Consider the following 21,783-nt stretch of genomic DNA (forward strand, 5'->3'; position numbering starts at 1 on the left):
TAATAATATATAACCTCCTGTGATAGGATAATAATATATAACCTCCTGTGATAGGATAATAATATATAACCCCCTGTGATAGGATAATAATATATAACCCCCTGTGATAGTATAATATATATAACCTCCTGTGATAGTATAATAATATATAACCTCCTGTGATAGTATAATAATATATAACCTCCTGTGATAGTATAATAATATATAACCTCCTGTGATAGTATAATATATATATAACCTCCTGTGATAGTATAATAATATATAACCTCCTGTGATAGTATAATAATATATAACCTCCTGTGATAGTATAATAATATATAACCTCCTGTGATAGTATAATAATATATAACCTCCTGTGATAGTATAATAATATATAACCTCCTGTGATAGTATAATAATATATAACCCCCCGTGATAGTATAATAATATATAACCTCCTGTGATAGTATAATAATATATAACCTCCTGTGATAGGATAATAATATATAACCTCCTGTGATATGATAATAATATATAACCCTCCTGTGATAGTATAATAATATATAACCTCCTGTGATGGTATAATAATATATAACCTCCTGTGATGGTATAATAATATATAACCTCCTGTGATAGTATAATAATATATAACCTCCTGTGATAGTATAATAATATATAACCTCCTGTGATAGTATAATAATATATAACCTCCTGTGATAGTATAATAATATATAACCTCCTGTGATAGTATAATAATATATAACCTCCTGTGATAGGATAATAATATATAACCCTCCTGTGATAGTATAATAATATATAACCCCCTGTGATGGTATAATAATATATAACCTCCTGTGATGGTATAATAATATATAACCTCCTGTGATAGGATAATAATATATAACCCCCTGTGATAGTATAATAATATATTACCTCCTGTGATAGTATAATAATATATAACCTCCTGTCATAGGATAATAATATATAACCTCCTGTGATAGTATAATATATAACCCCCTGTGATAGTATAATATATATATAACCTCCTGTGATAGTATAATAATATATAACCTCCTGTGATAGTATAATAATATATAACCTCCTGTGATAGTATAATAATATATAACCTCCTGTGATAGTATAATAATATATAACCTCCTGTGATAGTATAATAATATATAACCTCCTGTGATAGTATAATAATATATAACCTCCTGTGATAGTATAATAATATATAACCTCCTGTGATAGTATAATAATATATAACCTCCTGTGATAGTATAATAATATATAACCTCCTGTGATAGTATAATAATATATAACCTCCTGTGATAGTATAATAATATATAACCTCCTGTGATGGTATAATAATATATAACCTCCTGTGATGGTATAATAATATATAACCTCCTGTGATAGTATAATAATATATAACCCCCTGTGATAGGATAATAATATATAACCTCCTGTGATAGGATAATAATATATAATCTGTGATAGTATAATATATATATATAACCTCCTGTGATAGTATAATAATATATAACCCCCTGTGATAGTATAATAATATATAACCCCCTGTGATAGTATAATAATATATAACCCCCTGTGATAGTATAATAATATATAACCTCCTGTGATAGTATAATAATATATATAACCTCCTGTGATAGTATAATAATATATAACCTCCTGTGATAGGATAATAATATATAACCTCCTGTGATAGGATAATAATATATAACCTCCTGTGATAGGATAATAATATATAACCTCCTGTGATAGTATAATAATATATAACCTCCTGTGATAGGATAATAATATATAACCCCCTGTGATAGGATAATAATATATAACCTCCTGTGATAGTATAATAATATATAACCTCCTGTGATAGTATAATATATATATAACCTCCTGTGATAGTATAATAATATATAACCTCCTGTGATAGGATAATAATATATAACCTCCTGTGATAGTATAATAATATATAACCCCCTGTGATAGTATAATAATATATAACCTCCTGTGATAGTATAATAATATATAACCTCCTGTGATAGTATAATAATATATAACCTCCTGTGATAGTATAATAATATATAACCCCCTGTGATAGTATAATAATATATAACCCCCTGTGATAGTATAATAATATATAACCTCCTGTGATAGTATAATATATATATAACCTCCTGTGATAGTATAATATATATATAACCCCCTGTGATAGTATAATAATATATAACCTCCTGTGATAGTATAATAATATATAACCTCCTGTGATAGTATAATATATAACCTCCTGTGATAGTATAATAATATATAACCTCCTGTGATAGTATAATATATATATAACCTCCTGTGATAGGATAATAATATATAACCTCCTGTGATAGGATAATAATATATAACCTCCTGTGATAGTATAATAATATATAACCTCCTGTGATAGTATAATAATATATAACCTCCTGTGATAGTATAATAATATATAACCTCCTGTGATAGTATAATAATATATAACCCCCTGTGATGGTATAATAATATATAACCCCCTGTGATGGTATAATAATATATAACCTCCTGTGATGGTATAATAATATATAACCCCCTGTGATGGTATAATAATATATAACCTCCTGTGATAGTATAATAATATATAACCCCCTGTGATAGTATAATAATATATAACCTCCTGTGATAGTATAATAATATATAACCTCCTGTGATGGTATAATAATATATAACCCCCTGTGATGGTATGATAATATATAACCCCCTGTGATAGTATAATAATATATAACCCCCTGTGATAGTATAATAATATATAACCTCCTGTGATAGTATAATAATATATAACCTCCTGTGATGGTATAATAATATATAACCTCCTGTGATGGTATAATAATATATAACCCCCTGTGATAGTATAATAATATATAACCCCCTGTGATAGTATAATAATATATAACCCCCTGTGATAGTATAATAATATATAACCTCCTGTGATAGTATAATAATATATAACCCCCTGTGATAGTATAATAATATATAACCCCCTGTGATAGTATAATAATATATAACCTCCTGTGATAGTATAATAATATATAACCTCCTGTGATAGTATAATAATATATAACCTCCTGTGATAGTATAATAATATATAACTTCCTGTGATAGTATAATATATAACCCCCTGTGATAGTATAATATATATATAACCTCCTGTGATAGTATAATAATATATAACCTCCTGTGATAGGATAATAATATATAACCTCCTGTGATAGTATAATAATATATAACCTCCTGTGATAGTATAATAATATATAACCTCCTGTGATAGGATAATAATATATAACCCCCTGTGATAGTATAATATATATATAACCCCCTGTGATAGTATAATAATATATAACCTCCTGTGATAGTATAATAATATATAACCTCCTGTGATAGTATAATAATATATAACCTCCTGTGATAGTATAATATATAACCTCCTGTGATAGTATAATAATATATAACCTCCTGTGATATGATAATAATATATAACCCTCCTGTGATAGTATAATAATATATAACCTCCTGTGATAGTATAATAATATATAACCTCCTGTGATAGGATAATAATATATAACCCTCCTGTGATAGTATAATAATATATAACCCCCTGTGATAGTATAATAATATATATAACCTCCTGTGATAGTATAATATATAACCTCCTGTGATAGTATAATAATATATAACCTCCTGTGATATGATAATAATATATAACCCTCCTGTGATAGTATAATAATATATAACCTCCTGTGATAGTATAATAATATATAACCTCCTGTGATAGGATAATAATATATAACCCCCTGTGATAGTATAATAATATATTACCTCCTGTGATAGTATAATAATATATAACCTCCTGTCATAGGATAATAATATATAACCTCCTGTGATAGTATAATATATAACCCCCTGTGATAGTATAATATATATATAACCTCCTGTGATAGTATAATAATATATAACCCCCTGTGATAGTATAATAATATATAACCCCCTGTGATAGTATAATAATATATAACCTCCTGTGATAGTATAATAATATATAACCCCCTGTGATAGTATAATAATATATAACCCCCTGTGATAGTATAATAATATATAACCTCCTGTGATAGTATAATAATATATAACCTCCTGTGATAGTATAATAATATATAACCTCCTGTGATAGTATAATAATATATAACTTCCTGTGATAGTATAATATATAACCCCCTGTGATAGTATAATATATATATAACCTCCTGTGATAGTATAATAATATATAACCTCCTGTGATAGGATAATAATATATAACCTCCTGTGATAGTATAATAATATATAACCTCCTGTGATAGTATAATAATATATAACCCCCTGTGATAGTATAATAATATATATAACCTCCTGTGATAGTATAATATATAACCTCCTGTGATAGTATAATAATATATAACCTCCTGTGATATGATAATAATATATAACCCTCCTGTGATAGTATAATAATATATAACCTCCTGTGATAGTATAATAATATATAACCTCCTGTGATAGGATAATAATATATAACCCCCTGTGATAGTATAATAATATATTACCTCCTGTGATAGTATAATAATATATAACCTCCTGTCATAGGATAATAATATATAACCTCCTGTGATAGTATAATATATAACCCCCTGTGATAGTATAATATATATATAACCTCCTGTGATAGTATAATAATATATAACCTCCTGTGATAGTATAATAATATATAACCTCCTGTGATAGTATAATAATATATAACCTCCTGTGATAGTATAATAATATATAACCTCCTGTGATAGTATAATAATATATAACCTCCTGTGATAGTATAATAATATATAACCTCCTGTGATAGTATAATAATATATAACCTCCTGTGATAGTATAATAATATATAACCTCCTGTGATAGTATAATAATATATAACCTCCTGTGATAGTATAATAATATATAACCTCCTGTGATAGTATAATAATATATAACCTCCTGTGATAGTATAATAAATATGTCACACATAAGCAAAACTAAAGAAAACAAAATGACTTCAGAACTTGCTTACTAAAGAAACAATGATAAATGTCCTACTATGTCTCTAAGGAGAGGAGGGAAAACAAAAATGTAAAAATGAAAATTGGCCTTAATGGGTTAATCTTCTCACACAAAACTAAATATTCCACTAAACTATACTCTAGGGTAAAATTACACACGAGGTCTCCTCTTCTCTCTTCTTCTCTCTATCTTATTCTTTCCTCTCCTGTTTTTGTCCTCTCCTCTCTTCTTCTCTCTCCTTTCCTCTTCTCTCCTCCTCTCCGCCTCTTCTCCTCCTCTCCGCCTCTTCTCCTCCTCTCCGCCTCTTCTCCTCCTCTCCGCCTCTTCTCCTCCTCTCCGCCTCTTCTCCTCCTCTCCGCCTCTTCTCCTCCTCTCCGCCTCTTCTCCTCCTCTCCGCCTCTTCTCCTCCTCTCCGCCTCTTCTCCTCCTCTCCGCCTCCTCTCCGCCTCCTCTCCTCCTCTTCGCCTCCTCTTCTCCTCCTCCTCTCCTCCTCTTCTCCTCCTCTCCTCCTCTTCTCCTCCTCTCCTCCTCTTCTCCGCCTCTCCGCCTCTTCTCCGCTTCTCCTCCTCCTCTCCGCCTCTCCTCCTCCTCTCCTCCTCCTCCTCTCCGCCTCTCCTCCTCCTCTCCGCCTCTCCTCCTCCTCTCCGCCTCTCCTCCTCCTCTCCGCCTCTCCTCCTCCTCTCCGCCTCTCCTCCTCCTCTCCGCCTCTTCTCCTCCTCTCCGCCTCTTCTCCTCCTCTCCGCCTCTTCTCCTCCTCTCCGCCTCTTCTCCTCCTCTCCGCCTCTTCTCCTCCTCTCCGCCTCTTCTCCTCCTCTCCGCCTCTTCTCCTCCTCTCCGCCTCTTCTCCTCCTCTCCGCCTCTTCTCCTCCTCTCCGCCTCTTCTCCTCCTCTCCGCCTCTTCTCCTCCTCACGCCTCTTCTCCGCCTCTTCTCCTCTTCTCCGCCTCTTCTCCTCCTCTCCGCCTCTTCTCCTCCTCTCCGCCTCTTCTCCTCCTCTCCGCCTCTTCTCCTCCTCTCCGCCTCTTCTCCTCCTCTCCGCCTCTTCTCCGCCTCTCCGCCTCTTCTCCTCCTCTCCGCCTCTTCTCCTCCTCTCCGCCTCTTCTCCTCCTCTCCGCCTCTTCTCCGCCTCTCCGCCTCTCCGCCTCTCCGCCTCTTCTCCGCCTCTTCTCCGCCTCTTCTCCGCCTCTTCTCCGCCTCTTCTCCGCCTCTTCTCCGCCTCTTCTCCGCCTCTTCTCCGCCTCTTCTCCGCCTCTTCTCCGCCTCTTCTCCGCCTCCTCTCCGCCTCCTCTCCGCCTCCTCTCCGCCTCCTCTCCGCCTCCTCTCCTTCTCTCCGCCTCTTCTCCTTCTCTCCGCCTCTTCTCCTTCTCTCCGCCTCTTCTCCTTCTCTCCGCCTCTTCTCCTCCTCTCCGCCTCTTCTCCTCCTCGCCTCCTCTCCGCCTCTTCTCCTCCTCCTCTCCGCCTCTTCTCCTCCTCCTCTCCGCCTCCTCTCCGCCTCCTCTCCGCCTCCTCTCCGCCTCCTCTCCTCCTCCTCTCCTCCTCCTCTCCTCCTCCTCTCCGCCTCCTCTCCGCCTCCTCTCCGCCTCCTCTCCGCCTCTTCTCCTCCTCTCCGCCTCTTCTCCGCCTCTTCTCCTCTTCTCCTCCTCCTCCTCTCCGCCTCTTCTCCTCCTCTCCGCCTCTTCTCCTCCTCTCCGCCTCTTCTCCTCCTCTCCGCCTCTTCTCCTCCTCTCCGCCTCTTCTCCTCCTCTCCGCCTCTTCTCCTCCTCTCCGCCTCTTCTCCTCCTCTCCGCCTCTTCTCCTCCTCTCCGCCTCTTCTCCTCCTCTCCGCCTCTTCTCCTCCTCTCCGCCTCTTCTCCTCCTCTCCGCCTCTTCTCCTCCTCTCCGCCTCCTCTCCTCCTCTCCGCCTCCTCTCCTCCTCTTCGCCTCCTCTTCTCCTCCTCCTCTCCTCCTCTTCTCCTCCTCTCCTCCTCTTCTCCTCCTCTCCTCCTCTTCTCCGCTTCTCCTCCTCCTCTCCGCCTCTCCTCCTCCTCTCCTCCTCCTCCTCTCCGCCTCTCCTCCTCCTCTCCGCCTCTCCTCCTCCTCTCCGCCTCTCCTCCTCCTCTCCGCCTCTCCTCCTCCTCTCCGCCTCTCCTCCTCCTCTCCGCCTCTTCTCCTCCTCTCCGCCTCTTCTCCTCCTCTCCGCCTCTTCTCCTCCTCTCCGCCTCTTCTCCTCCTCTCCGCCTCTTCTCCTCCTCTCCGCCTCTTCTCCTCCTCTCCGCCTCTTCTCCTCCTCTCCGCCTCTTCTCCTCCTCTCCGCCTCTTCTCCTCCTCTCCGCCTCTTCTCCTCCTCTCCGCCTCTTCTCCTCCTCTTCTCCTCCTCTCCGCCTCTTCTCCTCCTCACGCCTCTTCTCCGCCTCTTCTCCTCTTCTCCGCCTCTTCTCCTCCTCTCCGCCTCTTCTCCTCCTCTCCGCCTCTTCTCCTCCTCTCCGCCTCTTCTCCTCCTCTCCGCCTCTTCTCCTCCTCTCCGCCTCTTCTCCGCCTCTCCGCCTCTTCTCCTCCTCTCCGCCTCTTCTCCTCCTCTCCGCCTCTTCTCCTCCTCTCCGCCTCTTCTCCGCCTCTTCTCCGCCTCTTCTCCGCCTCTTCTCCGCCTCTTCTCCGCCTCTTCTCCGCCTCTTCTCCGCCTCTTCTCCGCCTCTTCTCCGCCTCCTCTCCGCCTCCTCTCCGCCTCCTCTCCTTCTCTCCGCCTCCTCTCCTTCTCTCCGCCTCTTCTCCTTCTCTCCGCCTCTTCTCCTTCTCTCCGCCTCTTCTCCTCCTCTCCGCCTCTTCTCCTCCTCTCCGCCTCTTCTCCTCCTCGCCTCCTCTCCGCCTCCTCTCCGCCTCTTCTCCTCCTCCTCTCCGCCTCCTCTCCGCCTCCTCTCCGCCTCCTCTCCTCCTCCTCCTCTCCTCCTCCTCTCCGCCTCCTCTCCGCCTCCTCTCCGCCTCCTCTCCGCCTCTTCTCCTCCTCTCCGCCTCTTCTCCGCCTCTTCTCCTCTTCTCCTCCTCCTCCTCTCCGCCTCTTCTCCTCCTCTCCGCCTCTTCTCCTCCTCTCCGCCTCTTCTCCTCCTCTCCGCCTCTTCTCCTCCTCTCCGCCTCTTCTCCTCCTCTCCGCCTCTTCTCCTCCTCTCCGCCTCTTCTCCTCCTCTCCGCCTCTTCTCCTCCTCTCCGCCTCTTCTCCTCCTCTCCGCCTCTTCTCCTCCTCTCCTCTTTCCACCATTGTTGTCCCCCCATCTACATTTCCACCATTGTTGTCCCCCATCTTTGGAGCTGCTCTATGTTATCGATGTCTTTTTGTAGGGGAGGTCTCCAGAACTGACCCCATTAGGACATCGCTGTCTATTATTCAGTGGAGGAGTTGGAGGACACAAGGATCTGTACCAGGACATAGTCATGATGGAGGATCACCGGCCCCTCACATCACAAGGTAAGAAGAGACATATATATAGATATCACTCACTACATAGTAACATAGAAATCTATCCAGCACTGATGTATTCATTCCCTGTGTGTTCCCTACAGATGGAGTCATTGATAGAAATCCACCCGAGAGGTGTCCCCGTCCTCTGTATTCCCAGGACTGTCCAGAGGGAAATGTCCCAGAGAACTATTCGGTAGGTGGCGCTAAAGTCTCCCCATAATATGACCAGAAAGAGATTGAGGAAAAGTTATTTCTAACATTTTATTTTCTTGTTTGTTCAGGTTGAAAATCAGAATTATTTTAAGGTTGAAGTTAAAGATGAACCAGAAGAGGAGACGGATTTTTGGGCCGATCAGCAGTGTAAGGAGGATTGTTTGTAAAAGAAAATCCTTTATCAAGAGTTTCATAGTTACTATAACACCCATCATCTGATCATCAAATGGAATAATCTATTCATTCCCTGTGTGTTCCCTACAGATGGAGTCATTGATAGACATCCACCCGAGAGGTGTCCCCGCCCTCTGTATTCCCAGGACTGTCCAGAGGGAAATGTCCCAGAGAAGCATCAGGTAGATGGCGCTAAAGTATTTCCAAAATATGACCAGAAAGTGATTGAGGTAAAGTTCTTTTTAACATTATATTTCTTGTTCGTTCAGGTTGAAAATCAGATAAAAATTAAGGCAGAAGTTAAAGATGAAGCAGAAGAGGAGCCGGATTTCAGGGCCGGTCAGCAGTGTAAGGAGGGGGAGACTTTTATTGGTGGAGGGTCTCCTAAATACTACTACACCCATCATCTGATCATCACATGGAATAATCCATCACTGTGTGTTCCCTACAGATGGAGTCATTGATAGAAATCCACCCGAGAGGTGTCCCCGCCCTCTGTATTCCCAGGACTGTCCAGAGGGAAATGTCCCAGAGAAGCATCAGGTAGATGAGGCTGATCCTATATCTCTATAGGGGGGTCCTGCAGTCATAGATGTGGGGGTAGATTTTGGGGGTCTCTGTTGCTCCTCCTGTCTGCTGTATTGTAGTGAATTGTTCTATATGTCACATCAGGGGGGAGATCTGACTAATAATAAAGTGGAGGATGAAGAAGAGAGGATGAGGAGCCATCACCCGTGTATGAGGGACGTGAAGGAGGAAATTCCAGGAGGTGTTACCCCAGGTATGTAATAATTCCAGGAGGTGTTACCCCAGGTATGTAATAATTCCAGGAGGTGTTACCCCAGGTATGTAATAATTCCAGGAGGTGTTACCCCAGGTATGTAATAATTCCAGGAGGTGTTACCCCAGGTATGTAATAATGCCAGGAGGTGTTATTCCAGGTATGTAATAATTCCAGGAGGTGTTACCCCGGGTATGTAATAATTCCAGGAGGTGTTGCCCCGGGTATGTAATAATGCCAGGAGGTGTTGCCCCGGGTATGTAATAATGCCAGGAGGTGTTGTCCCGGGTATGTAATAATTCCAGGAGGTGTTGTCCCGGGTATGTAATATTTCCAGGAGGTGTTGTCCCGGGTATGTAAAAGTTCCAGGAGGTGTTGTCCCAGGTATGTAATAATTCCAGGAGGTGTTGTCCCAGGTATGTAATACTTCCAGGAGGTGTTGTCCCAGGTATGTAATACTTCCAGGAGGTGTTGTCCCAGGTATGGAATAATGCCAGGAGGTGTTGTCCCAGGTATGTAGTAATGGATTACAGAGGGAATTCCGAGGTGTCTTCAGGGGAGGCTCCACCTTAGATCTACATGACATTAACCCTTCAGGCCCCAGTGATCCCCTGTGTTATGTATAGTCAGGACCTGAGGGAGGTGACTATATAGAGATCTCTCGGTGGTCCTCTATGGGTCCTGTAGACATGGGGGGGGGAGGGGATAGGATCTATATTAATCCTCTCAGGAGTCACAATATATGTACAAAGTCTTCAGACCCTTTCACGTTTCTCACATTCTGTTGCTCCGGATGTTTTTCCTCCATCACAGGACGGTTGATCTTCTGGAAGTTTCCTCCGTCTGCACACAGGATCTCTGGGGCTCAGCCATAGGGACCATTGGGTTCTCGGTCTTTTCTCTTACCAAGACCCTTCTCCCCCGATTTTTGGTTTGGCGGCAGCTCTGGGAGGAGTCCTGGTTGTTATGTGATATATATATATATATATTATATACACACACACACATATACCCATACATACACCATATGGCCATTTAATTATGTTGTTTATCATTGTTGGATCTTCCCTGTATGGAGATTTTCTGGGACAATCCAGTGATGTGAGGACTTGGAGGTCCGGTCATTGGGGCCCGGATGTCTCTGCCAACCTTGTGCAGTTGTGTGGAGTCACTGAGCACAGGTCACAGAGCATGCCCAGAAAAGGACTCACTAGGGTCCCCTCCAGTCTATTGTTTCCTATGATTATTTGGGGGGAGGGGGTCACATATTTGTAAATTCTGTTATAAGCAGAAAAATCTCTGGTGAACATTCCCTAGAGTCAGTGCCCGGAGTGACCCCAAAAAGAAGGAAACTATAAAGGGGGGATCATCTCCTCTCCTCTGTATTCTCTTCTGGGGTCAGGTGACCATCAAAAACTGCAGCAAAACATATTTTATACATTTCCCATAATCCATTTTCATCCCAACAGAAAATCCCAGTAAGAATTCTGAGGGAAACTTCATGTTATCCCTGAATGATAAAGGAGAAGATGAAGATATGATGGAGCGCTCCTCAGGAGAAGACCTCCTTACCCCTAATGTCCATCCAGATCTATCCTATAATAATCCACCTGATCATGAGGAACCTTCTCCTGACCAACCACACATTGTTACCACAAGGACAGATCAGGAACATGGGAAAGGTTTAAATTGTGAGGAATGTGGGAAACAATTTACAAAAAGATCAGAACTTGTTACACACAGAAAAAGTCACACAAGAAAGAAGCAGTATGTGTGTTCAGAATGTGGGAAATGTTGTGAAAGTCAATCAAAGCTTATTATACATGAGAGAATTCATACAGGAGAGAAGCCATATTCATGTTCAGAATGTGGGAAATGCTTTAATTGTAAATCACAGCTTGTTATACATGAAAGAATTCACACAGGAGAGAAGCCATATTCATGTTTTGAATGTGGGCAATGTTTTTTACATAAATCAAGTCTTGTTATACATGTAAGACGTCACACAGGAGAGAAGCCATATTCATGTGCAGAATGTGGGAAATGCTTTAGACAAAAATCAGATCTTATTATACATGAGAGAATTCACACAGGAGAGAAGCTTTATTCATGTTCAGAATGTGAGAAATGTTTTACAGATAAATCAGCACTTGTTAGACATAATAGACATCACACTGGACAGAAGCCCTATTCATGTTCAGAATGTTGGAAATGTTTTTCACAAAAATCAGCTCTGGTTCGACATGAGAGAATTCACACAGGACAGAAGCCATATTCATGTTCAGAATGTGGGAAATGTTTTACACAAAAATCAGATCTTGTTATACATGAGAGAATTCACACAGGAGAGAAGCCGCATTCATGCTCAGAATGTGGGAAATGTTTTACAGATACATCCACTCTGGCTAGACATGAGAGAAGTCACATAGGAAAGAAGCCGTATTCATGTTCAGAGTGTGGGAAATGTTTTACACAAAAATCACATCTTGTTAGACATGAGGGAAATCATACAGACGAGAAGTCTCACCAGTCAAACCTTCCAGTGAGTTGTTGAAGTATAAAGGATTCTAATCGACAATAAATTTTAAGAAAAACTAAATAATAGAGTGCAATGAGCATAATATGAACATCTCCAAACTTCAGTCCTTATTGTCCCTGATAGAAATGAAATGTGACCTAAGTCCTATAGAACAGTATTCATGGCTTTGTTCCTCTCAGGGGGTTTACTATATCTATAGGATATCTATACACACGCCTCTTATTGCCTGAATGTGGGAAATCTCTCTGACCTCACACATATTTTTCTTCCCTAATTCTCTCCTCATATTGTTGCTTCTTCCTAATGTCATGTGATCACACTGGACCCCCCCCCCCCCTATTTATTCCTCCAATATCCCCTAGAAATCTTCCAGACCAGTTACACATAGTAATTATTAATTTCTTATGATAATTTGATTTCCCTTAGTCCTAACAGCAGCACAACTGGGGTATTACTGCCCCTGTGGAATTTGAATTAATTAAATAAAATAAACGGACAACCTGTAATTAGGTCCCAATAAAGCCCCTCCCGTACACAGTGCAGAATATTAACCCCCTAAGGACCAATCCCATTTTAACCTTAACCTCTTAAGGACCCAGGACGTACGGGGACGTCCCCGCACCCTGGGCCTTAAGGACCCAGGACGTCCCCGTACGTCCTGGCGTTTTCCGGTCTCTGCCGCGCGCCGGGCAGAGATCGGAACTGGATGCCTGCTGAAATCCTTCAGCAGGCATCCAGGGCAAACGCCGAGGGGGGCCATGTAGGCCCCCCATGTCGGCGATCGCCGCAAATCGCAAGGGAAATCGCCCTTGCGATCTGCGGCGATACCGGGCTGATCGGGTCTCTGGGACCCGACCGCCCGGTAATTTCGCATGATCCCGGCTGTCACAGACATCCAGGACCATGCTGAAGTATCGGAGCGAGGTGGCAAGCCTGGCACCTCCTCCGATCCCCTGCGATCCGTCGGTTAGTGAACCGACCAATCGCAGGAGGGGGGGCGGTTACTTCCTCCCGTCCTGCCCGGCCCCTGAAAGTCCGGAGAGGACGGGAGGAAGACCGGAGGACGAGGCGGGGGACGGGGGAGTGCAGGGGACCGGCCCCGGTACTTACCTCGTCCCTGAAGACCCGGATCCCGGCGGTGAAGATGGCGGCGGCGGCGACAGGTGAGTAGATCTTCAGCCGCGGTCGGGCCCTTTACAGCAATGCACGTCGCCGTAAAGCGACATGCATTGCTGTAATAGGACCCTGTAAACTACAATTCCCAGCATGCCCAGACAGCCCTTGGCGTCTGGGCATGCTGGGAGTTGCAGTTTTGCAACATCTGGAGGTCCACAGTTTGGAGACCACTGTGCCCTTCCAGATGTTGCAAAACTACACATCCTCAACATGCCCTTACTGTCCAGGCATGCTGGGAGTTGTAGTTCTGTAACATCTGGCCCTTCAGATGTTGCAGAACTACAACTCCCAGCATGCCTGGACAGTTTTGGCATACTGGGAGTTGTAGTTTTGCAACATCTGGAAGGGCACAGATTGGGAACCACTGTATTAGTGGTCTGCAAACTGTAGTCCTCCAGATGTTGCAAAACTACAACTCCAAGCATGCTGGGAGTTGTAGTTCGGCAACATCTGGCTCTAAAGATGTTGCCGAACTACTACTCCCAGCATGCCTGAGAATGTTTGGGAGTTGTGGTTTTGCAACAGCTGGAGGCACACTGGTTGGGAAACATTGTTTCCTAACTCAGTGTTTCCCAACCCGTGTGCCTCCAGCTGTTGCAAAACCACAACTCCCAAACATTCTCAGGCATGCTGGGAGTAGTAGTTTTGCAACAGCTGGAGGTCCCCCCCCTGTGAATGTACAGGGTACATTCACATGGGCAGGGGGCTTACAGTGAGTATCGGGCTGCAAGTTTGCAATGCAGCAAATTTTGCGCAGCAGCTCAAACTCGCTGTAATCCCCCGCCCGTGCGACTGTACCCTAAAAACACTACACTACACTAACACAAAATAAAATAAAAAGTAAAAAACACTACATATACACATACCCCTACACAGCCCCCCTCCCTCCCCAATAAAAATGAAAAACGCCTGGTACGCCACTCTTTCCAAAATGGAGCCTCCAGCTGTTGCAAAACAACAACTCCCAGTATTGCCGGACAGCCGTTGACTGTCCAGGCATGCTGGGAGTTTTGCAACAGCTGGAGGCACCCTGTTTGGGAATCACTGGTGTAGAATACCCCTATGTCCACCCCTATGCAAATCCCTAATTCAGGCCTCAAATGCGCATGGCGCTCTCACTATGGAGCCCTGTCGTATTTCAGGGCAACAGTTTAGGGTCACATATGGGGTATCGCCGTACTCGGGAGAAATTGACTAACAAATTTTGGGGGGCTTTTTCTCCTTTCACCCCTTATGAAAAGGTGAAGTTGGGGTCTACACCAGCATGTTAGTGTAAAAAAATAAACTTTTTACACTAACATGCTGGTGTTGCCCTATACTTTTCATTTTGACAAGAGGTAAAGGGGAAAAAAGCCCCACAAAATTTGTAACACAATTTCTCCCTAGTACGGAGATACCCCATATGTGGGCGTAAAGTGTTCTGGGGGCGCACAACAAGGCCCAGAAGGGAGAGTGCACCATGTACATTTGAGGTGATTTGCACAGGGGTGGCTGATTGTTACAGCGGTTTTGACAAACGCAAAATAAAAAAAAAAACACATGTGACCCCATTTCGGAAACTACACCCCTCACGGAATGTAATGAGGGGTGCAGTGAGAATTTACACCCCACTGGTGTCTGACAGATCTTTGGAAGAGTGGGCTGTGCAAATTAAAAATGTTGTACAGCCCACTGTTCCAAAGATCTGACAGACACCAGTGGGGGGTAAATGCTCACTTTACGCCTTCTTACGTTCCTCAAGGGGTCTAGTTTCCAAAATGGTTATGCCATGTGGAGGTTATTTTGCTGTCCTGGCACCATAGGGGCTTCCTAAATGCGACATGCCCCCCGAGAAAAATTTGCTCTCAAAAAGCCAAATATGACTCCTTCTCTTCTGAGCATTGTAGTTCGCCCGTAGTGCACTTCAGGTCAACTTTTGGGGTACCTCCATACTCAGAAGAGATGTGGTTACAAATTTTGTGGGGTATTTTCTGCTATTAACCCTTGCAAAAATGTGAAATTTGGGGGGGAAACACACCTTTTAGTGATTTTTTTTATTTTTTTTTTACGTATGCAAAAGTCGTGAAACCCCTGTGGGGTATTAAGGCTCACTTTATTTCTTGTTACGTTCCCCGAGGGGTCTAGTTTCCAAAATGGTATGCCATGTGTTTTTTTTTTTTGCTGTCCTGGCACCATAGGGGCTTCCTAAATGCGACATGCCCCCGAGCAAAATTTGCTCTCAAAAAGCCAAATATGACTCCTTCTCTTCTGAGCATTGTAGTTCACCCATAGTACACCTCAGGTCAACATATGGGGTACCTTCATACTCAGAAGAGATGGGGTTACAATGTTTGGGGGGTATTTTCTGCTATTAACCCTTGCAAAAATGTGAAATTTGGGGGGAAACATACATTTTAGTGAAATTTTATTTTTATTTTTTTACATATGCAAAAGTCGTGAAACACCTGTGGGGTATTAAGGCTCACTTTATTCCTTGTTACGTACCTCAAGGGGTCTAGTTTCCAAAATGGTATGCCATGTGGGGGATTTTTGCTGTTCTGGCACCATAGGGGCTTCCTAAATGCAACATGCCCCCCAAAAACCATTTCAAAAAAACGTACTCTCCAAAATCCCCTTGTCGCTCCTTCCCTTCTGAGCCCTCTACTGCGCCCGCCGAACACTTTACATAGACATATGAGGTATGTGCTTACTCGAGAGAAATTGGGCTACAAATATAAGTATACATTTTCTCCTTTTTCCCCTTGTAAAAATTCAAAAATTGGGTCTACAAGAACATGCGAGTGTAAAAAATGGAGATTGTGAATTTTCTCCTTCACTTTGCTGTTATTCCTGTGAAACACCTAAAGGGTTAAAACGTGGACTGAATGTCATTTTCAATACTTTGGGGGGTGCAGTTTTTATAATGGGGTCATTTGTGGGGTATTTCTAAAATGAAGACCCTTCAAATCCACTTCAAACCTGAACTGGTCCATGAAAAATTGTGAGTTTGGAAATTTTGTGAAAAATTGGAAAATTGCTGCTGAACTTTGAAGCCTCTGGTGTCTTCCAAAAGTAAAAACTCATCAATTTTATGATGCAAATATAAAGTAGACATATTGTATATGTGAATTAAAAAAAAAATTATTCGGAATATCCATTTTCCTTACAAGCAGAGAGCTTCAAAGTTAGAAAAATGCAAAATTTTCAAATTTTTCATAAAATTTGGGGATTTTTCACCAAGAAAGGATGCAAGTTACCATAAAATTTTACCACTAAGTTAAAGTAGAATATGTCACGAAAAAACAATCTCAGAATCAGAATGAGAACTAAAAGCATCAGAGTTATTAATGTTTAAAATGACAGTGGTCAGATGTGCAAAAAAAGGCCGGGTCCTGAGGTGTAAAATGGCTGGGTCCTTAAGGGGTTAAAGGGGTACCTGTGAAAAACCTTTATTTTATTTTATTTTTTATCAACTGGTGCCAGAAAGTTAAACAGATTTGTAAATTACTTCTATTAAAAAATCTTAATCCTTCCAGTACTTTTTAGGGGCTGTATACTACAGAGGAAATTTTTTTCTTTTTGGATTTTTTCTTTTCCAGAGCAGCGTATATTTGCTATGGGGATTTTCTCCTGCTCTGGACAGTTCCTAAAATGGACAGCAGAGGTCAGCAGAGAGCACTGTGGTCATGACAATAGAGAAATCCAAAAAGAAAAACATTTCCTGTGTAGTATACAGCCCCTAAAATGTACAGGAAGGATTAAGATTTTTTAATAGATGTAATTTACAAATCTGTTTAACTTTCTGGCACCAGTTGATCTAAAAAAAAAAAAAGTTTTCCACGGGAGTACCCCTTTAAGGACCAGGCCAATTTTATTTTTGCGTTTTTTATTTTTTCCTCCTCGCCTTCTAAAATCCATAACTCTTTTATATTTCCATCTACAGACCCGTATAAGGGCTTGTTTTTTGCGCGACCAATTGTACTTTGTAATGAAACCTCTCATTTTACCATAAAATGTACGGCAAATATCCCCCCCCCCCCCCCCCCCCACAATTTTTATTTTTTTTTTATTTTTTTTTTAAGGGAGGAAATGTAAATGAAAACCACAGTTTTGCACATTTTGGAGGGTTTCGTTTTCACACTGTACACTTTACGGTAAAAATTATGTGTTCTTTATTCTGTGGGTCAATACGATTAAAATGATCCCCATGGATAGATACTTTTATATTTTTGTACAAAATCAGTCATCTAAAATCGCCCTATTTTGAGCACCTATAACTTTTTCATTTTTCCGTATAAGCGGCGGTATGAGGGCTCATTTTTTGCGCCGTCATCTGTAGTTTTTATCAACCACATTTGCATATATAAAACTTTTAGATCCTTTTTTTTTTTTTCTTTTTTTTTTTTTTTTAAATAAAATGTAACAAAAAAGCATCATTTTTGGACTTTATTTTTTACGTTTACACCATTCACCGTACGGGATCTATAGCAATATTTTGATTTCTAATACTGTTCAGTGCTACACTGATCAGTGTTATCGGTGATCTTCTGATCTGGTCTGCTCGATCTCAGACCAGAGCAGGAGACGGCCGGAGCCAGGTGAGGGGACCTCCGGCCGCCATGCTACATGATCAGATCACCACGGCAGCTCTGCGGATGATCCGATCATCCATTTAAAGTACCGCACTGCTGCAGATGCCGTGATCTGTATTGATCACGGCATCTGAGGGGTTAATGGCGGAAATCCGCTCGATCGCAGATGTCGGCCATTACCGGCGGGTCCCCGGCTGCTGATAGTAGCCGGAACCTGCCGTGTATGACTCAAGCACCGCTCCGATGCCTGCAGTGATACACAGGACGTAAATGTACGTCCTGGTGCGAGAAGTACCACCAAACCAGGACGTACATTTACGTCCGTGGTCGTTAAGGAGTTAAAGGGTAGCTCCCACCATCCCATTTTTTTTTCTGTCCCTGCCTATTACCCATCTATCCCTAACCCCCTCCCTGCTTTTAATTTTTCTTTTTACTATATTAAAAATAACTTTTTGTCTGCCTGGTAGTGTGCTCACAATCAGGCAGACTTCCTCAGCAGGCACTACGTCACTGATGCCTTCTGGGGCCGACTTCCGCCCTTAGTTCATCTGCACAGGGTGCCTCCAGCTGTTTCACCACTACAACTCCCAGCTTGCCCTGACATCTATTGGCTGTCAGGGCATGCTGGGAGTTGTAGTAGTGAAACAGCTGGAGGCACCCTGTGTAGATAAACCATAAGTTATGGCCATGCGGCTCTACGGCACTAGGCCGTTCCCTCCATCAAACCCCCCCCGCATACCCCGTTCCCTCCATCACAACCCCCCCCCCCCCCGCATACCCCGTTCCCACCGTTATGATACTTACTGATACTGCAGAGTCCGGCAGCGGGCGTGCAGGGACAGCGGTGGCGACAACATGTGCGGGAGGAGTGGTCTCCCAGCCAGTGGCCGGGGACCCAATGCGCTCGCTCCCGCCTGTCTGATTGACAGGCAGGGAGCGAGAGCAGCCTAAATGAATGAGGACTGATTGCCCGGCCGCAATCAGTCCGAGTTCAGGCGTGACGTCATGCCGTGCTGCAGCCGGCCACTAGGAGGGTGACCCCTAGTGGACGGTTTTTAAACGTAAATTTAACCATGATAATAAAAAAATTACAATATATTAGAGATATGTTGTAGTGCATAAGTACTACAACATATCAAAAAATAAAGTTGGTGACAGTGACCATTTAACCCCTTAACGACGCAGGACATATATTTACGTCCTGCGCCGGCTCCCGCGATATGAAGCGGGATCGCGCCGCGATCCCGCATCATATCGCGTGGGTCCCGGCGCTAATCAACGGCCGGGACCCGCGGCTAATACCACACATCGCCGATCGCGGCGATGTGCGGTATTAACCCTTTAGAAGCGGCGGTCAAAGCTGACCGCCGCTTCTAAAGTGAAACTGAAAGTATCCCGGCTGCTCAGTCGGGCTGTTCGGGACCGCCGCGGTGAAATCGCGGCGTCCCGAACAGCTGATCGGACACCGGGAGGGCCCTTACCTGCCTCCTCGGTGTCCGATCGACGAATGACTGCTCCGTGCCTGAGATCCAGGCAGGAGCAGTCAAGCGCTGATAATGCTGATCACAGGCGTGTTAATACACGCCTGTGATCAGGATGAGAGATCAGTGTGTGCAGTGTTATAGGTCCCTATGGGATAATAATGATCAGTATAAGAGATCAGTGTGTGCAGTGTTATAGGTCCCTATGGGATAACAATGATCAGTGTGTGCAGTGCTATAGGTCCCTATGGGATAACAATGATCAGTATAAGAGATCAGTGTGTGCAGTATTATAGGTCCTTATGGGATAACAATGATCAGTATAAGAGATCAGTGTGTGCAGTGTTATAGGTCCCTATGGGACCTATAACACTGCAAAAAAAAAGTGTTAATAAAGGTCATTTAACCCCTTCCCTAATAAAAGTTTGAATCACCCCCCTTTTCCCATAAGAAAAATAAAAGTGTAAAAAAAATAAATAAATAAACATATGTGGTATCGCCGCGTGCGTAAATGTCCGAACTATAAAAATATATCATTAATTAAGCCGTACGGTCAATGGCGTACGCGCAAAAAAATTCCAAAGTCCAAAAAAGCGTATTTTGGTAACTTTTTATAACATTAAAAAATGAATAAAAAGTGATCAAAAAGTCAGATCAAAACAAAAATCATAGCGATAAAAACTTCAGATCACGGCGCAAAAAATGAGTCCTCATACCGCCCTGTACGTGGAAAAATAAAAAAGTTATAGGGGTCAGAAGATGACATTTTTAAACATATAAATTTTCCTGCATGTAGTTATGATTTTTTCCAGAAGTGCGACAAAATCACCTATATAAGTCGGGGATCATTATAACCGTATGGACCTACAGAATAATGATAAGGGGTCATTTTTACCGAAATATGCACTGCGTAGAAACGGAAGCCCCCAAAAGTTACAAAATGGCGTTTTTTTTCGATTTTGTCGCACAATGATTTTTTTTCCGTTTCGCCGTGCATTTTTTGGTAAAATGACTAATGTCACTGCAAAGTAGAATTGGTGACGCAAAAAATAAGCCATAATATGGATTTTTAGGTGGAAAATTGAAAGGGTTATGATTTTTAAAAGGTAAGGAGGAAAAAACGAAAGTGCAAAAACGGAAAAACCCTGAGTCCTTAAGGGGTTACTCTGGTGGAAAATTTTTTTTTTTTTTTTTTTTTTTTTTTTTTTTTATAAATCAACTGGTGGCAAAAAGTTAAACAGATTTGTAAATTACTTCTATTAAAAAAATCTTAATCCTTCCAGTACTTATTAGCTGCTGAATACTACAGAGGAAATTATTTTCTTTTTGGAACACAGAGCTCTCTGCTAACATCGCGAGCACAGTGCTCTCTGCTGACATCTCTGTCCATTTTAGGAACTGTCCAGAGTAGGAGAAAATCCCCATAGAAAACATATGCTGTTCTGGACAGTTCCTAAAATGGACAGAGATGTCAGCAGAGAGCACTGTGGTCGTGATGTCAGCAGAGAGCTCTGCGCTCGTGATGTCAGCAGAGAGCTCTGTGTTCCAAAAAGAAAAGAATTTCCTCTGTAGTATTCAGCAGCTAATAAGTACTGGAAGGATTAAGATTTTTTTAATAGAAGTAATTTACAAATCTGTTTAACTTTCTGCCACCAGTTGATTTAAAAAACATTTTTTCCACCCGAGTACCCCTTTAAAGTAAGGATTGAAATAAGCGGGAGGGATATTTGTGTGTTGCTCCTCTTAGGACTGAGGGAAATTTTTTTTAGAAATGAATGATTCCGGAGTCTTCTATCTTCCCTCTGGTTCCCAGCAGGAGATCTACTGATTTCTTGTGGCCGATCCTGAGGATCCCCGCTGGACTGCGTCTGCCAGGGAACTCTGCTATCGTTGGGACTACGAGGACATTTGCTGTATGCCTCCTGTCACAGTCCTTCCCGGTGGTTGGGTGGGGGTTGGGAGGCCTTGTTTACTTATGCTTTGAGGTTATTTCTCTGAGTTATTTCTCCCCCTGTTAGTTTTGGACCATTCCATCTTGGCCTGTCCGGGACTTTACACAAGACTGCTCCGATGACATACCTGAGGTTGTTTGTTGTCAGTAGGGAGGGGGGTTGTTGTTTTCTAGTTCCGTGGGGGAGTGTCTATGTTGTGCCTTCTTGGGGGGGGGGGGTTCTATGTCGCATTCTCTGTGTTTAGTGTTTACTATACGTTCCGACATTGCATTTTTGTTTTGTCTTTTTCCATGTTACGTGCCCTCACGGCTTTTGCGTAGTGCTCGGGTCTTGACGGTATTGCCTGATATCT

General features: G+C 42.6%; 1 pseudogene; it reads left to right on the forward strand.

Moving 5' to 3' along the window:
* LOC130303399 (zinc finger protein 615-like) overlaps positions 1 to 12,270 on the forward strand; it is a 43,994-nt pseudogene extending 31,724 nt beyond the window's left edge.
* Positions 12,271 to 21,783: the final 9,513 nt, after the last annotated feature.

The sequence above is a fragment of the Hyla sarda genome, chromosome 1 (genome assembly GCF_029499605.1).
Source record: "Hyla sarda isolate aHylSar1 chromosome 1, aHylSar1.hap1, whole genome shotgun sequence".
Lineage (NCBI taxonomy): Eukaryota > Metazoa > Chordata > Amphibia > Anura > Hylidae > Hyla > Hyla sarda.